Source organism: Leucoraja erinacea, chromosome 1 (assembly GCF_028641065.1).
Source record: "Leucoraja erinacea ecotype New England chromosome 1, Leri_hhj_1, whole genome shotgun sequence".
NCBI lineage: Eukaryota > Metazoa > Chordata > Chondrichthyes > Rajiformes > Rajidae > Leucoraja > Leucoraja erinaceus.
Genome location: NC_073377.1, coordinates 25,690,815 through 25,710,847, shown reverse-complemented (window position 1 = coordinate 25,710,847; position 20,033 = coordinate 25,690,815).

Below are 20,033 nucleotides of genomic sequence, written 5' to 3'. Positions count from 1 at the left end.
AGCCATCTGTCTCTGCTGGGGGGAAAAAGTCACAATCATGTCCTTGATTTTGCTTATATTTAGCTCAAGACAAGACTTTTCACATCATACTACAGGTGCACAACCTTTTATCCGAAAGCCTTGGGACCAGACACTTTTCGTAATTCAGAATTTTTCGGCTTTCGGAATGGAAGATTTTTAGCGTAGATTTTAACGGCTGGCTCAGTGGTAGAGTGCTCGGCTCATATCCGCAAGGTCGCGAGTTTGCACCTCGATCCCGGCAGTTATTCGATCGCGAGTTTGAGTCTTCAATGTAGTTTTTTCTTGCAGAATAGGAGAGAATAGGGAGGGTTAGGCTGGGATCATTCTCTGCGAGATAATCTTAGTGCGGGAGACAAGTGTAGGAGAGGTGTACTGACTGTGTGGGCAGAACTTTGGAAGTGATTGCCCACCATTCTCAAAAGCCGCTGTGTCTCCCTGTCCCTCCAACTCCAGAGGAATCCGCTGCCCGATGGGCCGCTACGGCGACAAGTGGCAGTTCGCCCACAGCCCGAGCTGCGCCCCCTTATCCGCAACCCGGGTTCCTCTGGAGTTGGAGCGGGGCTGGGCTAGAGTTGTTGCTGGCTGTGAGTCTCTGGGATCTCCGTGCTTGCAGTGGGCCTGGGGGTCGGTGTCCCGATGAGGGGGCGCAGCTCGGGCTGTGGGCGAACTGCCACTTGTCGCCGTAGCAGCCCATCGGGGAGCGGCTTCTGGTGGTCCTGACGTCTCTCAGCTCCTGTCCAGGGGGATGGCCGGAGACGTCAGGACCAACAGGAACCCGCTCCCCGATGGGCCGCTACAGCGACAAGTGGCAGTTCGCCCACAGCCCGAGCTGCGCACCCTCATCCGCAACCCGGGTTCCTCTGGAGTTGGAGCGGGGCTGGGCTAGAGTTGCTGCTGGCTGTGAGTCTCCGGGATCTCCGTGCTTGCAGTCGGTGTCCCGTTGGTCCTGACGTCTCCGGTCACCCCTCTGGACTGGAGCTGAGACTGGGAACTGTACCGCCCTTGCCCCCTCCCTCTGCAACTGCAAACAACCCCACAGTTCCCAGTCTCAGCTCCTGTACAGGGGGTGGCCGGAGACGTCACAGCCCGAGCTGCGCCCCCTCATCCGTAACCTCAAGACCAAGACGCACCTTGCACACCATCAGCTTCTGTCCCTACGGGGAGCGTGTTCCTCTGGAATTGGAACGGGGCTGGGCTGCTGCTGGCTGTGGGTCTCTATGATCTCCGTGCTTGCAGTGGGCCTGGGGGCCGGTGTCCCGTTGGTCCTGACGTCTCCGGTGATTGGCACTGGCTCCGACGTGAAGACAGTGCAAAACCCCCGCGCCGGTGCAATGGGCGGGGAGCTGGAGAGGGGAGGGAAGGGGTCACACACATGGCCTGGAAGCAGAGGGGTGTAGGTGGGGTGAAACTTAAGGGAGCGACAATTTGCTGCTGCCTGCCCGCTGAGTTAAAAAGTTCTCATGCAAGACTCACGATACACTGTGTATCGTGAGTCTACCGTGGGAACTTTTTAACTCAGCGGGCAGGCAGCAGCAGATTGTCAATTATTAACCCTCCCGCACAATATACCCTCACCTTCTCTTTTATGAATGGGGATTTAGTTCCCCTTTCTTTGAGGACCGACCGGAGGTTCCGCTGTCACCTCTGCGGGCCGCCCTCGGTGAACGTTTTCAAGGACCTTTCTTCAAGGACTGAAAAAATGTCGCTATTCGGAGGTTTTCGTTATTTGGAACTTCGGATAAAAGGTTGTGCACCTGTATAAAGTTTGGCTTGAAGTTGAAAGTCACTACTTACTGCAAATGGTGACTTGGGTGCTTTGCTTGAAGTTGAAGCAGTATTTACTGCAAATGGTGGCTTGAGAGCTTTGGTTTAAAGTTCAAAATGCACTACTTACCGCAAATGGTGGCTTGGGAGCTTTGGCTTGAAGTTTTAAAAAAATCACCATTCTCTCTGCTGCACCTGTTGGAGGGAGGGGGGGGGGGGGGGGGGGGACTATACAACCAGGACGTTGTGTGCCTCACTCACTCTCTGCAAGATGGATGAAGCCAAGGGTCACGTCTCTCTGAGCTCTGAATGACACTGAACAAATGCCTACACAACTGTGATGACCCTTAATGTGGTTTGAAAATGAAATTTTTTTTTTTTTTTTGAAGTAAAAAGGCACTGCCTGCAAATGGTTGTTTTGGGTGCTTTGGCTTGAAGTTGAAAGGCACTACTTACTGCATATGGTGGCTTGGGAGCTGTGGTTTAAAGTTGAAATGCACTACTTACCGCAAATGGTGGCTTGGGAGCTTTGGCTTGAAGTTGAAAGGCACTACTTACTGCAAATGGTGGCTTGGGTGCTTTGGCTTGAAGTTGAAAGGCACCACTTATTTCCTGTTTGCACGGTATATTGATTTTAGATAAAATGCTACACTTGCGGCTGTGATTTTTGGCCATCTTACTCAGTCCCCCCCCCTCCGCTGAGCAGGTGCAGAGAATTCTTCCCATCAATGAAAAATAAAAGTGTTATTAGTGTTTAAATAATGTTGAGAATCTCTCTCCTGTCAATCACGCCCTGAAAGCCACACCTTTTCCGGTGGGAGGGGGAGGGGTTATAAAGCCCGGAAGTGTGGGTGTGGCTCAGTCTCTGCATGATGGGGGAGGGAGAGGTCATGACTCTGTCTGAGCTGTGAATCAACTGAACACACTGAATGTCTACTGAACTGTGAGTTTGGTGTTATGTGTGGGTTTATGGTGGTTTCACTCTGCATGAAATGGTATGAAGCTGCATTTGAATCTGGTGGCCTTGGATCCAGCTTGAAGTGGTATGAAACTGCACTTGAATTTGGTGGCCTTGGATCCAGCTTGAAGTGGTTGGAAACTGCACTTGAATTCGGTGGCTTAGCACCTTGCTTGAAGTGGTTGGAAACTGCACTTTAATTCGGTGGCCTTGCACCCTGCTCATAGTGGTAAGAAACTACACTTGAATTTGGTGGCCTTGCACCCTGCTTGAAATAGTAGGAACATGGATTTGAATTTGGTGGACTTGCACCCTGCTTGAAATGGAATTTCAAGGAATAGTCATGAGTCAACTGCCAGCCCACCAGCCGTGAGTGAGCTGCCAGCAGATCAGGCATGAGGGACTGAGCTGCCACCCCAAGAACCCATACCAGCACTCCAGAAAGCCCCCCCACTGGCCATCAATATTGGAATTGGTGGAGAGGTGGAATATTGCGTCGGGGGACCAGCCCTCCCGTGTGAACATGGGACCCAACGTTTCCCACTTAGTCTAGTACCATCTAAAGATCTCTGAATCAAAGTCATTAAATGATTAAGACAAGAGGGAAGAGAATAAAATGCTGATTCCAAGAGTCAGTGGAGTTGCTGCTGAATGAAAAATATTCGTCATTGAGTCATACAGCGTGAAATAGGCCCTTCAGCCCAACTTGCCCATGTTGAATAAGATGCCCCATCTACACTGATCCCACGTGCCTGCATTTGGCACATATCCTCTTAAACTTTCCTATCCATGTACCTATCTAAAGGTTTCTTAAAAGTTGCAATAGTATCTGCCTCAACTACCTCCTCTGGCAGTTTATTCCATATGCCCACCGCCCTTTGTGTAAAACAGTTGCCCCTCGGGTACGTATTAAATCTCCCCCTAATAAATGTTCTGAAGAAAAGTCCCAATGCAAAATGTGTCTGAACATTTCCCTCCATAGATGCTGCCTGATCTGTTGAATTCCTCTAGCACTTTGTTTTTTCTCAAGCTTCCAGCATCTGCAGTTCCATATGTTCCCTACACAATGTGCTTGTTCATTGTAATGCACCAAAGCTGTTCCGCTATCCTGAAATCATCAGTATACAATGATTGAATCATCAGCATACAATGTTTCAGCAGTTTTGTCACACCATCTGGAGAATAGATATACAAGACAAAATGGTTTTACAGCAAGGTCTATTGTCTATTGTCTTATTCCAAGGCACAGCAAAGTTACGCACAACTGGACAAAGGAGGTTCACAAAGTTCTACATGCATCCATGTGGTTGAAACTTTACAATCTGCACACATTATAAGGCACCGAAGAGTATTATTGGTAAATCTATAGGGTTATTTCTAATAGCCTGAGTTGAAATGCTAAGTTTGGCATCAATGCGAGCATACCTGAAGTACATGAATGAACAGTACACATGCAATCTGAATCAGTTGGCAACTCCTACAACTTCACATGAGAGAAGCCAACACTGCCACTCATGGCTGATCCACCATTTATCAAGATCATAGCTGACCTGATTGTAACCACAAATCAACAGCCCATCTCTCCCGTGACAACTTGCACCTCTATCTTATGAAGAACCTATTTGCATCTAACTTTAAAATATTCAAAGATTCTGTTTCAATTTTAATTTAGTTTAGAGATACAGCGCAGACACAAGCCCTTTAGCCAACCAGCGATCCCCGCACACCAACACTATGCTGCACACACACAAGAGACAATTTACAATTTTACCCAAGGCGATTAGCCTACAAACCTGTACGTCTTTGGTGTGCAGGAGGAAACTGCTGATCCCAAAGAAAACCCATGCAGGTCACGGGAGAACGTACAAGCTCCGTACAGCCAACACCCATAGTCTCTGGCACTGCAAAGCAGCAACTCTACCGCTGTGCCACTGCGCCACCCCTTTGAGGAAGAGAGTTCTAAAAAAATAATTGAAAGGAAAAAAATCCATAGCACTTTCTCTCAAATGGATTGGTATTAGTTTATTATTATTGTTATGAACCAAGATACAGTGAAGAGTTTTGTTTGCAGGCTATCCAGTCAAATTGTACGAGATGAGAGTACACTCAACTCATACACAATGCAACAGATAGTGCAAAGAGAAAACATACTAGTGTAGAATGTAGTGCGACCGCATTATTACGTTAGTCACAAAAGGAATCCTAAGGTCTGCAATAGGTAGATTGGAAGATCCTCACATTAATTACACACCAGCTTATGGGAAGACTTTTCGGCAAACTGAGACCTGTAGATAGAGGGATATTGGATGAGTTTTGGGAAACATGGACAGTACCAGTCACAAATCAGTCCACCACCAATCCAAAAACAATATTACAGAAAAAGTTACAAGCTAAGTTGTCAGACTCATGTTTTTTTTTCGAGACTGTTTTTGTAGGGCGGCATGGCGGTAGAGTTGCTGCCTTACAGCGCCAGAGATCCGGGATCAATCCAGAATATGGTTGTTGTCGGTTTGTGCATTCTCCCCATGACCTGCGTGGATTTTCTCCGAGATCTTCAGTTTCCTCACACACTCCAAAGACATACAGGTTTGTAGGTTAATGGCTTGGTATGAATGCCAATTGTTACCTAGTGTGTAAGATATTGTTAATGTACGGAGATCGCTGGTCAGTGCGGACTGGGAGTGCTGAAGGGCCTGTTTCCGCATTGTATCTCAAAACTAAACTAAATCTAGAGTTAATACCCAGAACAAAGAACACCTCTTTTGAAGCAGCTGTGTGAAGAGAACACATGTGTCACTCATATGTTCATAGGTTCTAAGAGCAGAATTAGCCAAGCGGCCCATCAAGTCTACTCCGTCATTGACTCACCCATGACTGATATGTCAGATTCAGCCCGTGTGCCGTAGGTTGCCGAACCCTGTCCTAGATGTTTGGCCTCATTGTGGTCCTCCCCATGTTTTACAACTGATTCACCTGGTTAGTTCTATCTCTGGCTGCTTCATGTTGTCGGCGGCTGCACATCCAAGAAAGAAGAGAAGAGAAGAGATGCAACGTCACTCACAGCCGCCAACTGACGTGCTTCCCCAGATCGCTCTGATGTGGCGCAAAAGAGGCAGACTGAAGACAGCGTGAGAATTCTGTCATCAGCGTGAGAATTGGCTGAAATGCGTGACTCTCATGCTCAAAGCATGAGTGTTGGCAGCCCTGTCTAAGGCCAGGATGTGACAACAGACACACAGGGAGACACATACACAAAGGAAGACGCACACACACACATGCGCACACGCACACAGGCCAACAGACGGACACACACACACACACACACACACAGGGAGACCCACACACAGGGAGACACACACAGACACACAGAAACACACACGGGAGACACACACACACACACGGAGACACAGAGAGACACATACACACACAGGGAGACACACACACACACACAAGGAGCCACACACACAGGGGGACAGACACACACACACACCTTTCCTTTCCCCCCCCTCCATCCTCTTTCCTCCCCACATCCCTCCCTCTTTCCTCCCCCTCCCTCTTTTTCCTCATGCTTCCTCTTTCTCTCCTTTCTCCTTCCCTTCCTTCATCCCCTTTCTACATTCCCTCCCCTGTCTCTCTTTGTCTTCATCCCTCCCTTTTTTTTCTTTCTCTCTCTCTCTTTCTCCCCTCCCTCTCTTTCCCGGGCCGCCCAATGTGCCACAACCTTACCTTAGCCGCCCACGCTACACCGTGCCCACCATCACGGTGTAGCGTGGATTGGCGGTGCTTGCGCTGCCACACGAGTTGAAGGGCAGGAGGGAGGGAGGTTGCCCCAGCCACGCAGAGCTCGCAGACGGCGCACAAAAGCGCTGACACCCGCACCCCGGGACCGACGCGCTTCCCCAATCCGTGCAGATCGCTGTCATGCGGCGCAAAGAGACAAACTGTGCAGCAAAGATCCTTTAGCTCCGCTATAGGATCTTTGCTGTGCAGGGACTGAAGACAGCCTGTCAGCGTGAGAATTCAGTCTTCAGCGTGAGGGCGTGAGAATTGGCTGGAATGTGTGAGTGTCACGCTCAAAGCGTGAGAGTTGGCAGCCCTGGGATATTATTAAGTGAACAACAAAACAAAGATAGACACAAAATGGAGTAACTCAATGGGTCAGGCAGCATCTCTGGAGAAAAGAAATGGGTGACGTTTCGGGTCGAGACCCTTCTTCAGACTGATCCGAACAACAAAACAAAATCTGTACATTGTATTTTCAGAGTTTGCTTCCATTAAGTTGGTGGGTGTGGGGCCATTTACTTCAAGGGGAGCAGAAGAGAATTCACTGTGGCAACCTGACAAACTCTCACACTAAAATGTTTACAAGTCTACAGGAATAAATACTACACTTCACCTTATACTATCAATGAATATAACATTGACTGTGCAAACTATAATGCAGAAGGATTATTCCAGAATTAAGTTAAATGAACCAATGGATAATTTAATCATCCAGTTTTTCTTTATTATGCCTATGATAAGTGGCAGACAAATTATGTGCTTTGATTAGTAACAATTCTTAAAGCAAGTAGCTGCATAAAAATTATATATTTTGAAAATAGCTTTGATTTTAATATCTTTTGCAATTACTTTCAAAGCAGTAAATTTAATAATGCAGATAGATTCTCTCCGTGTTCATTATTTCATTATGGTTGAAGTAGTAACTGGCAGTTATTAATTGAATCCAGCTGTTTTCTGCCTAATCTTATCACTGCTTGCACACCACTTGACATGATGGGTCAAATACTCTTGCCAGAGTTCCTTCCTGTGTCCCCACCATCTCCTGCAGTTGTCAGACGAGATGTGGGATCTACTGACTGGTTGTGGCAGGTGGTCTTTTCCTGTTAGGAAACAAATAGCTGCAACAGTTCAAGAAGGCAGCTCACAAACCCCAGCTTCCTTGCTTGATTAATATTGGAGGTTGTGATTCTCTCTCTCTCTCTTTCATTAGACTGGAGATGGAGTCACATAGCACCACTATTTTTTCCCAGTCCTATTTATCAGATTAGCCAAAAATCTCAAAGTGAAATTGTAATTCCCCGATATTGTGTATTCAGTTAATGTGTGAACCATATGATCACTATGAGAAACCAGATCTAAGCAAGAAGATCCACAATTTCCCATTTCCTCTCTCCCCATAACATTTGCTATTTAAAGATATCATCAATTGATTGCAGTTTTGTTTGCTGTTAAGTCAGAAACCAAGACAAGTCATGAGTTCAAAATCAATTTCCATCAGGCAAGAGGTACAGAAATGTGAGAACGCATACCTCCATATTCAGGGACAGTTTCTTCCCAGCTGTTATCAGGCAACCAAACCACCTTTCACCAACTAGAGAGTCGGCCTGACCAACCATTTACCATATTGGAGACCCTCAGACTCCCTTTACTGGACTTTATCTTGCACTAAACGTTATTCCCTTTATCCTCTTTATGTATAGTGTGGACGGTTTGATTATAATCATGTATAGTATTTTAGATGACTGGATAGCACGCAACAAAAAGTTTTCCACTGCACCATTGTAATTGTGAAGATAAACTAAACTAAGCTAAATGTTATTGTCATAAGCACCTGGACCATAATAATGCCATTTGTATTTGTTGCAGATTTACAGGCACAATAAACACAACAAATAAATATCATAAATTATTAGTAATATTAATTAGGTAACCAGATCATAACAGCGCAAGCCAAAGCATCTGGTGCCATCTCACACTAAGTCCACAGTAGTCCGGTGCTAAGGTAAGGTTGTGGTTAGGATTGTGCAAAGTTGATCCATTCACATATTATGACAGTGCCACATTATATTGTTTTAAGAATATAAGGTTTCAGGATGTCTCTTGTGGAACATCTATAACTAGGAATCATTCCTACTGAAAATCAAGAACCATATATTTAAATCAGACAGAAGGCTTTCGGCCCGAAACGTTGCCTATTTCCTTCGCTCCATAGATGCTGCTGCACCCGCTGAGTTTCTCCAGCTTTTCTGTGTAACCTTCGATTCTCCAGCCTCTGCAGTTCCCTCTTAATCAGCAGGCTATAAGTTATTTTCAATGAAAAAGATCTGTGAGAGTTTGGGACTCCTCCACATAGGGTAGTAGAAGCAGAAGCTTTAAATATTTGTAAGGCAGAGGTCAACAGGTCCCCAATAAACAAGGGGGTGAATGGTAACGGGGGATAGACAGAAATGTGGAACTGAGATTACAATCAGATTGGCTATGATCTCATTGAATGGGGCAGGTATGATGCTGCTAATTGGTACGACCGTATATTCAGCCTATGCGATGGGAGGTTTGAGTCTCTGGCATAAAGGGCAGAGTAAAGGACAGATCATATGGTTCACTTCAAGAATATGACTCGGAAGACTCTAAAAACTCCCACCAAGAGCAATGGATTCAGGTACATGAAAAACTGTTTTCCCAAGTCATACACTTTCCTGACATGGAAATTTATTACAGATACTATATTGTCACTGACTGCTGCAACTTCATTCCAACAGATCTGGGGGAGTATCTTCACTGATAAACTGCAACAGTTGAAGGCAGCAGCTCATCACTTTCAGAGCTTTGGAGACGGTCAATAAATAGCACCCATATCAGGGATGCTCAGATCCCAAAAAGATGAATTAAAGAGCATATATATTTTCCAGCAACAGATCAAAAGGGAGGAGATGTGTAATTAGCAGGTCCTTCCCTTCACGGGTGAGGGGGCAGAGGTTGAATGTCCTCCTGACTGAACAGCAATTTGTCTGATCATTGGGAACTAAGGATATGCTCACTGACTTGACCACATGAGCAAGATGATTAAGGTCATTCCATTTCTGTTCTTACATCCTGGTCCCAAAATTTTTGTAGGTGGGCTCATTAAGTACCCCCTGCTAATGCTGTTTCATTATTGATCTTGGGGTCTTCCAGGCCATCCATCTTTCCACTAAGACATCCATATGTTTTTATAATAAAGGATTCTCACTCTCACCACTCTTTTGCCTTGTCATCCAAATTAGAGGCAATGGACATCTTCCCTTTTGAAGATAGAAGACATGAAAGAGCATCAATTTGCTTTAGTTGTGTGTTAGAAACTTCCAAATTGAGCTTTAATTTACCTTCATGTGATAGCTGGAAACTGCAATCATTGCAGGCAGAAATGTGGGTAAGATCTGAAATGGGTCAGACAGATATAAATTAGTTGCTAGGTGCAACTCCAAGCATGTGTAGCGGGATTTCCAGATTTATTCTCCTTGTTGTTGAGGGTAAAATGTCTCTTCTTTCCCTTGGCTTTATACTGATTATCATCAATCTGTCCTGTGTGTATTGACCATCCTGCTACTGGCAACAATTTCTCCATATCAATGCTGATAACAAACGCTCATTCGTTGAGCAATTCCATCTGTACGGGGTCACAGCTTAAGGATAAGGGAGAAATCCTTTAAAACCGAGATGAGAAGAACTTTTTTCACTCAGAGAGTGGTGAATCTCTGGAACTCTCTGCCACAGAGGGTAGTTGAGGCCAGTGCATTGGCTATATTTAAGAGGGAGTTAGATGTGGCCCTTGTGGCCAAGGGGATCAGAGGGTATGGAGAGAAGGCAGGTACGGGATACTGAGTTGGATGATCAGCCATGATCATATTGAATGGCGGTGCAGGCTCGAAGGGCCGAATGGCCTACTCCTGCACCTAATTTCTATGTTTCTATGTACTCATATTAAATCCATGCCAATTTCTCTAGTCACAAATACATAATATGTTGGAAAAACTCAACAGGACAGCTAGCCTCTGTAGGAAGAAAAGAGGAGAAAATAAATCAATATTTCATAACAAGGACCTTTTGTCTTCCAGCTGAACAATTAATGTTGATTTTCTTCCCTCAGATGCTGTGGGTCCTGCTGAGTATTTCCAACGTTTTATTTTTTATATTTCATAATTTGCGCATCTGCAGTTCTTTTTTGTCAGTTTCTTTAGCTTTGGGACTCTCACATTCCTGGTACCACCATAACAAATCATGCTTATAGGCTTCATATAACTTCCCCACTTTTCTTCAAATAGGGTCCTGTCATTTGTCATATACATCTAAATTCCCAGAAGTGGTTTAAATTTAACATAACATCACAGAATAAAAGTATACCAACCTGACAATGAAACATTCCTTCACTACTGCACTGAAGAAACAACCTGGATTAGAATTCAAACAAAAAGCTGGAATAATTCAGCGGGTCAGAGGAAAGGAATAGGTGATGTTTCGGGTCGAGACCCTTCATGTGCTGGAGTAACTCACTGGGACAGGCAGCGTTTGTGGAGGACATGGATAGGTGAGGTCGAGTTGGAACCCTTCTTCGAACTGAAGGATTTGTGAAGAAGTTAGTCAGAAGCCAACAGTCTGAAGAAAAGTCCCCACCTAAAATGTTGCTAATCCACCTCCTCCAGAGATGCTGCCTGACCCACTGAGTTATTCCAGCATTTTGCGTTGCACGAAAAAATCCAGCATTTACAATATCTTGAGTCTAAACAACCAAGATTATATATTTAAAACAAGAGTTGCTCAGATCAGCTTCAGAAAAAAGAATGGAAAGAAATGAGGAAGATAATAATATTTTAGTACTGTGACAAAGTCTACACTCTATTTGCTTTGATTTAACAATGATGTCTCAATTTCCTTCTATCAAAACCTGCCCTTCATTAATACACAGAGTTTTCCGTCAATAATGCACATACGCATAATTATTTAGCTCAATGTAACTCATGGGACAGTAATGAATCATAGCAAATTCACCTTCGACATGTATATGCAATAAAGAAAGACACCAAGACTTGGAATTTTATCCCAGAACCCTATCCACTTTGGACATGTGTTTATAAAAGAGGAATACACAACGTCTTGGAATATTACCTCAGCAGCCTATCCACAAGCAAATAAGAGACTTATATTTTCCCTTTTAATTACAGGTGTTGAATTATACACCAGCCTTTCCAGGCCTAACAGTCTATTTCCCTAAACAATAAGAGACTGTGCACCAACCTGATAGTGATTGTGATAGACAATCCTAGCTGTGCTCAGTCCAGTTCATTCAATATAAGCTGACAGTTTATTATAGAAGATAAACGAAGCAAGGGGCTAAGCCGTAATCATAAGAAACACTGAAAAAAATGAATTATGTCTTAATTGCATGCATTCAAGGGTTATGTTTGGTGACCTTATAAATGTAGACATTGCTCCCGCATAGAAAGGCAGTGAAGAACAATTCCACAAATGTAAGGGTCAATAAACTTCCATCTAATATATTTATCTTCTTTTAGTGCTCTTTGCAAAAATACTAAATTTCCTATAACATTGTCCTTCTTACAAAAAATGGAATAAAGGTCTACAGTATATTAAGCAATTTAGTGTTGGTGGACTCTAGCTTGGTTTATCCTTGTCTAGATTAATAACTTGCCATCTGAGTCCAGCCAAATGAAATATATGCCAATGATCATTGCTCTTGTTTATTAAAGGAAATCTTTTCACAAAATGTCAGGTATGTTATCCTTCAATCTTCACTTAATATTCAATTGATTAAGGAATAACCATCTGCTCCTAAACACTAAGAAATCAAATTCAGAAATGAGACATCATGAATGTAATATTTTCAAGGCAAGCTAACAACTATAATGTATTTTGTGGCACAATAATCATGACTTATTTCTTGTAGTGTGTTTGTAAGGTTTAGATTTTTTTTCCTTGAAACCTCATATTGGATAAATGCATTAGAGTTTTAGGAGGACGTCGCTGTATCTGATACAAGTTCGCAGCATTAATATTCTAATCATGCACTGTTGATTTTCTACGGATTTTCAGCATCACTTTCCTTTTAAATTTCAATGAAATGGGCTTGACAACATAAAAATAAATGGAGCTATGTCAAGAATATAGGAATACCCAGGGGCATTATTTTTCGATTTCAAATCACCATCTTTCAATGTTTAAATCTGACGATTGCTTTAGCAGCAATGATTATATGTAATGAGTCTAAACATGCTGGACCCACCCATCACTTGCCTGCTCCATAAGCATGTACTAACTTATATGCAGGCAAACGTAAGAAAGCTTGGCTGACGAGGGAAATTGAGACAGTCAAAAACAAGAAGAAAGCAGGGGACAGACATAGGCAGCTGGGATCAAGTGCATCCCTGGAGTAGTTTCTGGAATAAGGAGCGAACTAAAAAAGGTCAGAAGGGCAAAAAGAGGCCGGGAGATAGCTCTGGCGGGTAGCATTAGAAGACAATCCCAAAAGATTTTATAAATACATTAGGGAGAAAAGGGTAACTCGAGAGAGAGTGGACCTCTCAGGAATAAAAGCAGTCACCTCTGTGTGGAGCCACAGGAGATGGGCAAGGTCTCTCTATTTATTGATGAGAAAGATAGTAGGATAGAGGAAATTGGAGCAGTCACTGGAAATGTCATGAGAGCAGTCAGGGTTACCATTGAGGAAGTACTGTAGGTACTGTCGTGTTTGCAGATAGCGAGGAAATTGTGAGAGTCCTGGTTGAAATTTATGAGCCATCCTTAACTACAGGAGAGGTGCCAGAGGATTGGAGGGTAGCAAATGCTGTGCCTCTTTTCAAGAAGGGCTGCAGGGAAAATGCTGGCAACTATAGGCCGGCGAGCTTAATATCTGTAGTTGGTAAGTTACTGGATAGTATTCTGAGGGATAGATTATACAGGCATTTGGATGGACAAGGGCTGATTAGGGACAGTCAGCATGGTTTTCTATGTGAGAGGTCATGTCTCACAAATCTGATTGACTTTTTTGAAGACGTGAGCAGAAATGTTGATGAAGGCAGAGCTGTAGATGTTGTGTACATGGACTTTAGTAAGGCGTTCGGCAAGGTGCCGCATGGTAGGCTGTTCTGGAAGGTTAAATCTCATAGATCCAAGAAGAGATAGCTGAATGCATTGCACATTTGGCTCCATGGAAGGAAGCAGAGGGTGATGGTGGAAGGTTGCTTCTAAGAATGGTGGCCTGTGACTAGTGATGTGCCACAGGGTTCGGTGCTGGGCCTGTTACTGTTTGTCATCTACATCAGTGATTTGGATGAGAAAATCTAGGGCCAGATTAGCAAGCTTGTTGATGATACAAAAGTTGGTGGTTTTGCAGATAGTGAAGATGGTTGTGAATGATTGCGGAAGGATCTGAATCGATTGGCCAGGTGGGTGGAGGAATGGTTGATGGAATTGAACACAGAGAAGTGTGCAGTGTTGCCAAGCTTGAAAGGGTTCAGAAAAGATTTACAAGGATGTTGCCAGGACTAGTTAGTGTGAGCTATGTGGAGAGGTTGAGTAGGCTGGATCTCTATTCCTTGGAGTCCATGAGGATGAGTGGAGATCATATAGATGTATACAAAATCATGAGAGGAATAGATCGGGTAGATGCACAGAGTATTTTACCCAGAATAGGGTAATCGAGGACCAGAGAACATTAGTTCAAGGTGAAGGGGAAAAGATTTAACAGGAATCCGAGGGGTAACTTTTTCACACAGAGGGTGGTGGGTGTCAAGTCAAGTCAAGTTTATTCGTCACATACACATACGAGATGTGCAGTGAAATGAAAAGTGGCAATGCTCACGGACTTTGTGCAAAAAACAAACAAACAAACAAACTACAAACAGAAAGGAACAGAATCACATAATCTTTTACATATTAAATATTGTGAGCAGAAGGAAAAAGGGAAAACAAAAACAGCAATTAAAAAAAAACAGTAGAACGGTACAGTAAAGTGAGTCCCTGGTGAGATAGGAGTTTACAGTCCTAATGGTCTCTGGGAAGAAACTCCTTCTCAACCTCTCCGTTCTCACAGCATGGCAACGGAGGCGTTTACCTGACTGTAGCAGCTGGGACAGTCCGTTGCAGGGGTGGAAGGGATCGCCCAGGATCTTAGAAGGGGCGGTGCTGGACCACCTGTTAGGAAATGAGATGGGTCAGGTGGCAGAGGTATGCGTTGGGGAACAGTTCGGGTCCAGTGATCACAATACCAATAGTTTCAATATAATTATAGAGAGGGACAGAACTGGACCTAGGGTTGAGATATTTGATTGGAGAAAGGCTAACTTTGAGGAGATGCGAAAGGATTTAAAAGGAGTAAATTGGGACAGTTTGTTTTATGGGAAAGATGTGGAAGAGAAATGGAGTGCATTTAAAGGTGAAATTTTAAGAGTACAGAATCTTTATGTCCCTGTTCGGTTGAAAGAAAATCGTAAAAATTGTAAAGAGCCATGGTTTTCAAGGGAAATTGGACATTTGGTTCGGAAAAAGAGGGAGATCTACAATAATTATAGGCAGAATGGAGTAAATGAGGTGCTTGAGGAGTATAAAGAATGTAAAAAGAATCTTAAGAAAGAAATTAGAAAAGCTAAAAGAAGATATGAGGTTGCTTTGGCAAGTAAGGTAAAAGTAAATCCGAAGGGTTTCTACCGCTATATTAATAGCAAAAGGATAACGAGGGATAAAATTGGTCCATTAGAGAGTCAGAGTGGACAACAATCTGCAGAGCCAAAAGAGATGGAGGAGATATTGAACAGTTTCTTTTCTTCGGTATTCACCAAGGAGAAGGATATTGAATTATGTGAGGTAAGGTAAACAAGTAGAGTAGCTATGGAAACTATGAGATTCAAAGAAGAGGAAGTACTGACACTTTTGAGAAATATAAAAGTGGATAAGTCTCCAGGTCCGGACAGGATATTCCCTAGGACATTGAGGGAAGTTAGTGTAGAAATAGCAGGGGCTATGGCAGAAATATTTCAAGTGCCATTAGAAACGGGAATAGTGCCGGGGGATTGGCGTACTGCGCATGTTGTTCCATTGTTTAAAAAGGGGTCTAAGAGTAAACCTAGCAATTATAGACCTGTTAGTTTGACGTCAGTGGTGGGCAAATTAATGGAAAGAATACTTAGAGATAATATATATACGCATCTGGATAAACAGGGTCTGATTAGGAACAGTCAACATGGATTTGTGCCTGGAAGGTCATGTTTGACTAATCTTCTTGAATTTTTTGAATATGTTACTTGGGAAATTGATGAGGGTAAAGCAGTGGATGTTGTGTATATGGGCTTCAGTAAGGCCTTTGACAAGGTTCCTCATGGAAGGTTGGTTAAGAAGGTTCAATGGATGGGTATTAATGGTGGAGTAGCAAGATGGATTCAACTGAATGGGAGATGCCAGAGAGTAATGGTGGATGGTTGTTTGTCAGGTTGGAGGCCAGTGACGAGTGGGGTGCCACAGGGATCTGTGTTGGGTCCACTGTTGTTTGTCATGTACATCAATAATCTGGATGATGGTGTGGTAAATTGGATTAGTAAGTATGCAGATGATACTAAGATAGGTGGGTTGCGGATAATGAAGTAGAGTTTCAAAGTCTACAGAGAGATTTATGCCAGTTGGAAGAGTGGGCTGAAAGATGGCAGATGGAGTTTAATGCTGATAAGTGTGAGGTGCTACATCTTGGCAGGACAAATCAAAATAGGACGTACATGGTAAATGGTAGGGAATTGAAGAATGTAGGTGAACAGAGGGATCTGGGAATAACTGTGCACAGTTCCCTGAAAGTGGAATCTCATGTAGATACGGTGATAAAGAAGCTTTTGGTGTGCTGGCCTTTATAAATCAGAGCATTGAGTATAGAAGTTGGGATGTAATGTTAAAATTGTACAAGGCATTGGTGAGGCCAATTCTGGAGTATGGTGTACAATTTTGGTCACCTAATTATAGGAAGGATGTCAACAAAATAGAGAGAGTACAGAGGAGATTTACTAGAATGTTGCCTGGGTTTCAGCAACTAAGTTACAGAGAAAGGTTGAACAAGTTAGGGCTTTATTCTTTGGAGCGCAGAAGGTTAAGGGGGGACTTGATAGAGATTTTTAAAATAATGAGAGGGATAGACAGAGTTGACGTTGAAAAGCTTTTCCCACTGAGAGTAGGGAAGATTCAAACAAGGGGACATGACTTGAGAATTAAGGGACTGAAGTTTAGGGGTAATATGAGGGGGAACTTCTTTACTCAGAGAGTGGTGGCTGTGTGGAATGAGCTTCCAGTGAAGGTGGTGGAGGCAGGTTCGTTTTTATCATTTAAAAATAAATTGGATAGTTATATGGACGGGAAGGGAATGGAAGATTATGGTCTGAGCGCAGGTATATGGGACTAGGGGAGAATATGTGTTCGGCACAGACTAGAAGGGTCGAGATGGCCTGTTTCCGTGCTGTAATTGTTATATGGTTATATGGTTATAGGCTCTGGAGTTGCACATTCTGATGTATAGTTCCTGCAGAGCGGCGAGTGAAGTTCCCATAGTGCGTTCGGCCGAATGTACTACTCTCTGCAGAGCCTTCTTGTCCTGGGCAGAGCAATTCCCAAACCAGATTGTGATATTTCCGGACAAGATGCTTTCCACAGCCGCTGAGTAGAAGCACTGGAGGATCCTCGGAGACACTCTGAATTTCCTCTATTGCCTGAGGAGGTAAAGGCGCTGCTTTGCCTTACTTACGAGTGCTGCAGCGTGTGATGTCCATGTCATATCCTCAGAGATGTGGACTCCCAGATATTTAAAATAGTTCACCCTATCCACAGTATCCCCATTTATCCTCAATGGAGTGTACGTCCTCGGATGATGTGCCCTCCTAAAGTCCACGATCAACTCCTTAGTTTTTTTGATGTTCAAGAGGAGGCTGTTGTCCTGACACCAGAGTGCTAGATCAGCCACCTCCTCCCGGTAGGTCTTCTCATCGTTGTCTGAGGTCAGGCCCACCACCACAGTGTCATCGGCAAACTTGATTATCTAGTTGGAGCTGAACCAAGCCACACAGTCATGTGTGTACAGGGAGTACAATAGGGGACCTGAGGATGCAATGCTGGGGGGGATCCTGTGCTCAGGGTGAGGGACTTTGATGTATTCCCTCCCATCTTGACTACCTGCGCCTGGCAGTGAGAAAGTCCAGGGCCCAGGCACACAGGGGGGGTGTTGAGCCCTATTTCCAGTAGCTTCTCGGCCAGTCTGGTGGGGACTATCGTGTTGAAGACTGAACTGATGTCTATGAACAGCATCCTCACGTAGCCCCCCCTTCTGGCTGTCAAGATGAGAGAGAGTGATGTGCAAAACCTGGTATGCGAATTGTAACGGGTCCATGTTGCGAGGGAGGAAGTCACAGATGTGTGTCTTCACCAGCTTCTCAAAGCATTTCATGACTACCGAGGTGAGGTAGTCATTCAGACAGGCTGGGGAGGCATTTTTAGGTACCGGTACAATGATGGATTTTTTGAAGCAAGCAGGGACCACGGACTTGGCCAGGGAGGGGTTGAATATTGTAGTGAACTCCATAGCTAGCTGCGTAGCACAGGACTTGAGTACTCGCACCGAGATGCCATCAGGGCCTGCAGCTTCGTGTTCGTGCCTCGTGTTCACCCCTGTCAGAGCCCTCCTCACATCGTGCTCGGACAGCGAGAATATGTGCACATTCCTCCCTTCAGCTTTGTAGGCCAGCCCGCTGGCGGTATTGTCGATAGTCGGCAGACCTGGGGTGGTGTTGCCAGTCTCGAAACGAGCGTAAAAGGAGTTCAGGTCATCAGCTAGGGAGGTGCTGGCATTTGCGGATGAGGGTGGGGTGGTTCGGTAGTTGGTTACAGTCCGTAGCCCCTGCCACAGGCTTCTGGTGTCCTGCTCCATCTGTGACTCCATTCTGTCCCTGTACCTCATTTTTGGGTCCTTCACCGCCCTTCGCAGTCGGTAGGACTCTACCTTGTAGACGTCCATTTTTCCGGATGCCAGGCACGAGTTGATACGTTTAGTGTTGACCTTATAATGACATTTTTAAAGATAACTAGACCAAGTGCAGACCCGTTGGGTCTGTATCCCCAATGACGTATGCGGGGAGGGGGGGGCTGCGGCATCACACTCACATTAACCACCCCCCAAACACATAGGTGGGGGGAGGGGGATGAGAAGAGGGAGGGAGCGGAGAGGATGAGGAGGAGGAGGAGGAGGAGGAGGAGGAGGAAACGGGACAGATTTGGGAGGGAAAGGAGAGCGGAGTAGGGGGTGAGAGAGGGGGATGGGGAGAGAGATGTGGAGGGAGGGGAGGAGGGAGGGAGGGGGAGAGGGGGAGAAGGGGGTGGGGGTAAAGAGAGGAAAGAGTGGGGAGGGAGGGAGAGTGGAGGGGGAGAGGTGGAAGAGTGGGTAGGGATGAGGAGAGGGAGTAGGGGGAGTGATGGAAGAGGGACAGAGGGGTAGGAGGAAGGGGGCAGGTGGAGAGAGGGAAGGGGGTGGGGTAGAGAGGGAAGGGGGAGGGGGAGAGAGGGATGGGTGGGATGGGTGGGAGAGGGGTGAGGAGAGGGAAACATAGAAACATAGAAATTAAGTGCAGGAGTAGGCCATTCGGCCCTTTGAGGCTGCACAACCATTCAATATGATCATGGCTGATCATTCAACTCAGTATCCTGTACCTGCCTTCTCTCCATAACCCCTGATCCCTTTAGCCACAAGGGCCACATCTAACTCCCTCTTAAATATAGCCAATGAACTGTCCTCAACTACCTTCTGTGCCAGTGAATTCCAGAGATTCACCACTCTCTGTGTGAAAAATGTTTTTCTCATCTCGGTCATAAAAGATTTACCCCTTATCCTTAAACTGTGACCCCTTGTTCTGGACTTCCCCAACATCTGGAACAATCTTCCTGCATCTAGCCTGTCCAACCACTTAAGAATTTTGTACGTTTCTATAAGATACCCCCTCAATCTTCTAAAATCTAGCGAGTACAAGCCGAGTCTATCCAGTCTTTCTTCATATGAAAGTCCTGACATCCCAGGAATCAGTCTGGTGAATCTTCGCTCTATGTCAAGAATGTCTTTGAGCATTGGGCATTGTGACATCACACGTTGGAACGTTCACCAGGGGCTGGGGCTCCTGCAAAGGCATATGTAAATGAATTCATTCCGATTGGACATATGTGAATAGTGGGCATTGTGACATCACACGATGGAACGTTCACCACGGGCTGGGGCTGGTGCTGATTCTATGGGTGAGAAGCCAGTTTATTTTTGAAATATTGGGGGGGGTGGTGGGGGGGAAGAAGGATTTGAGTAAAAACATGTACTTAAACACGACGAAATGTAATGAGGAGCAGATACTTAGAAAGAAAAGTGAAATCTCTACCGAAATGGAAAAGATGTCAGCGATTCTGCGTCTGGTTTCGGAGTTGCAGGGAATCTAAGGAAGAAAGGCGGCCGGCA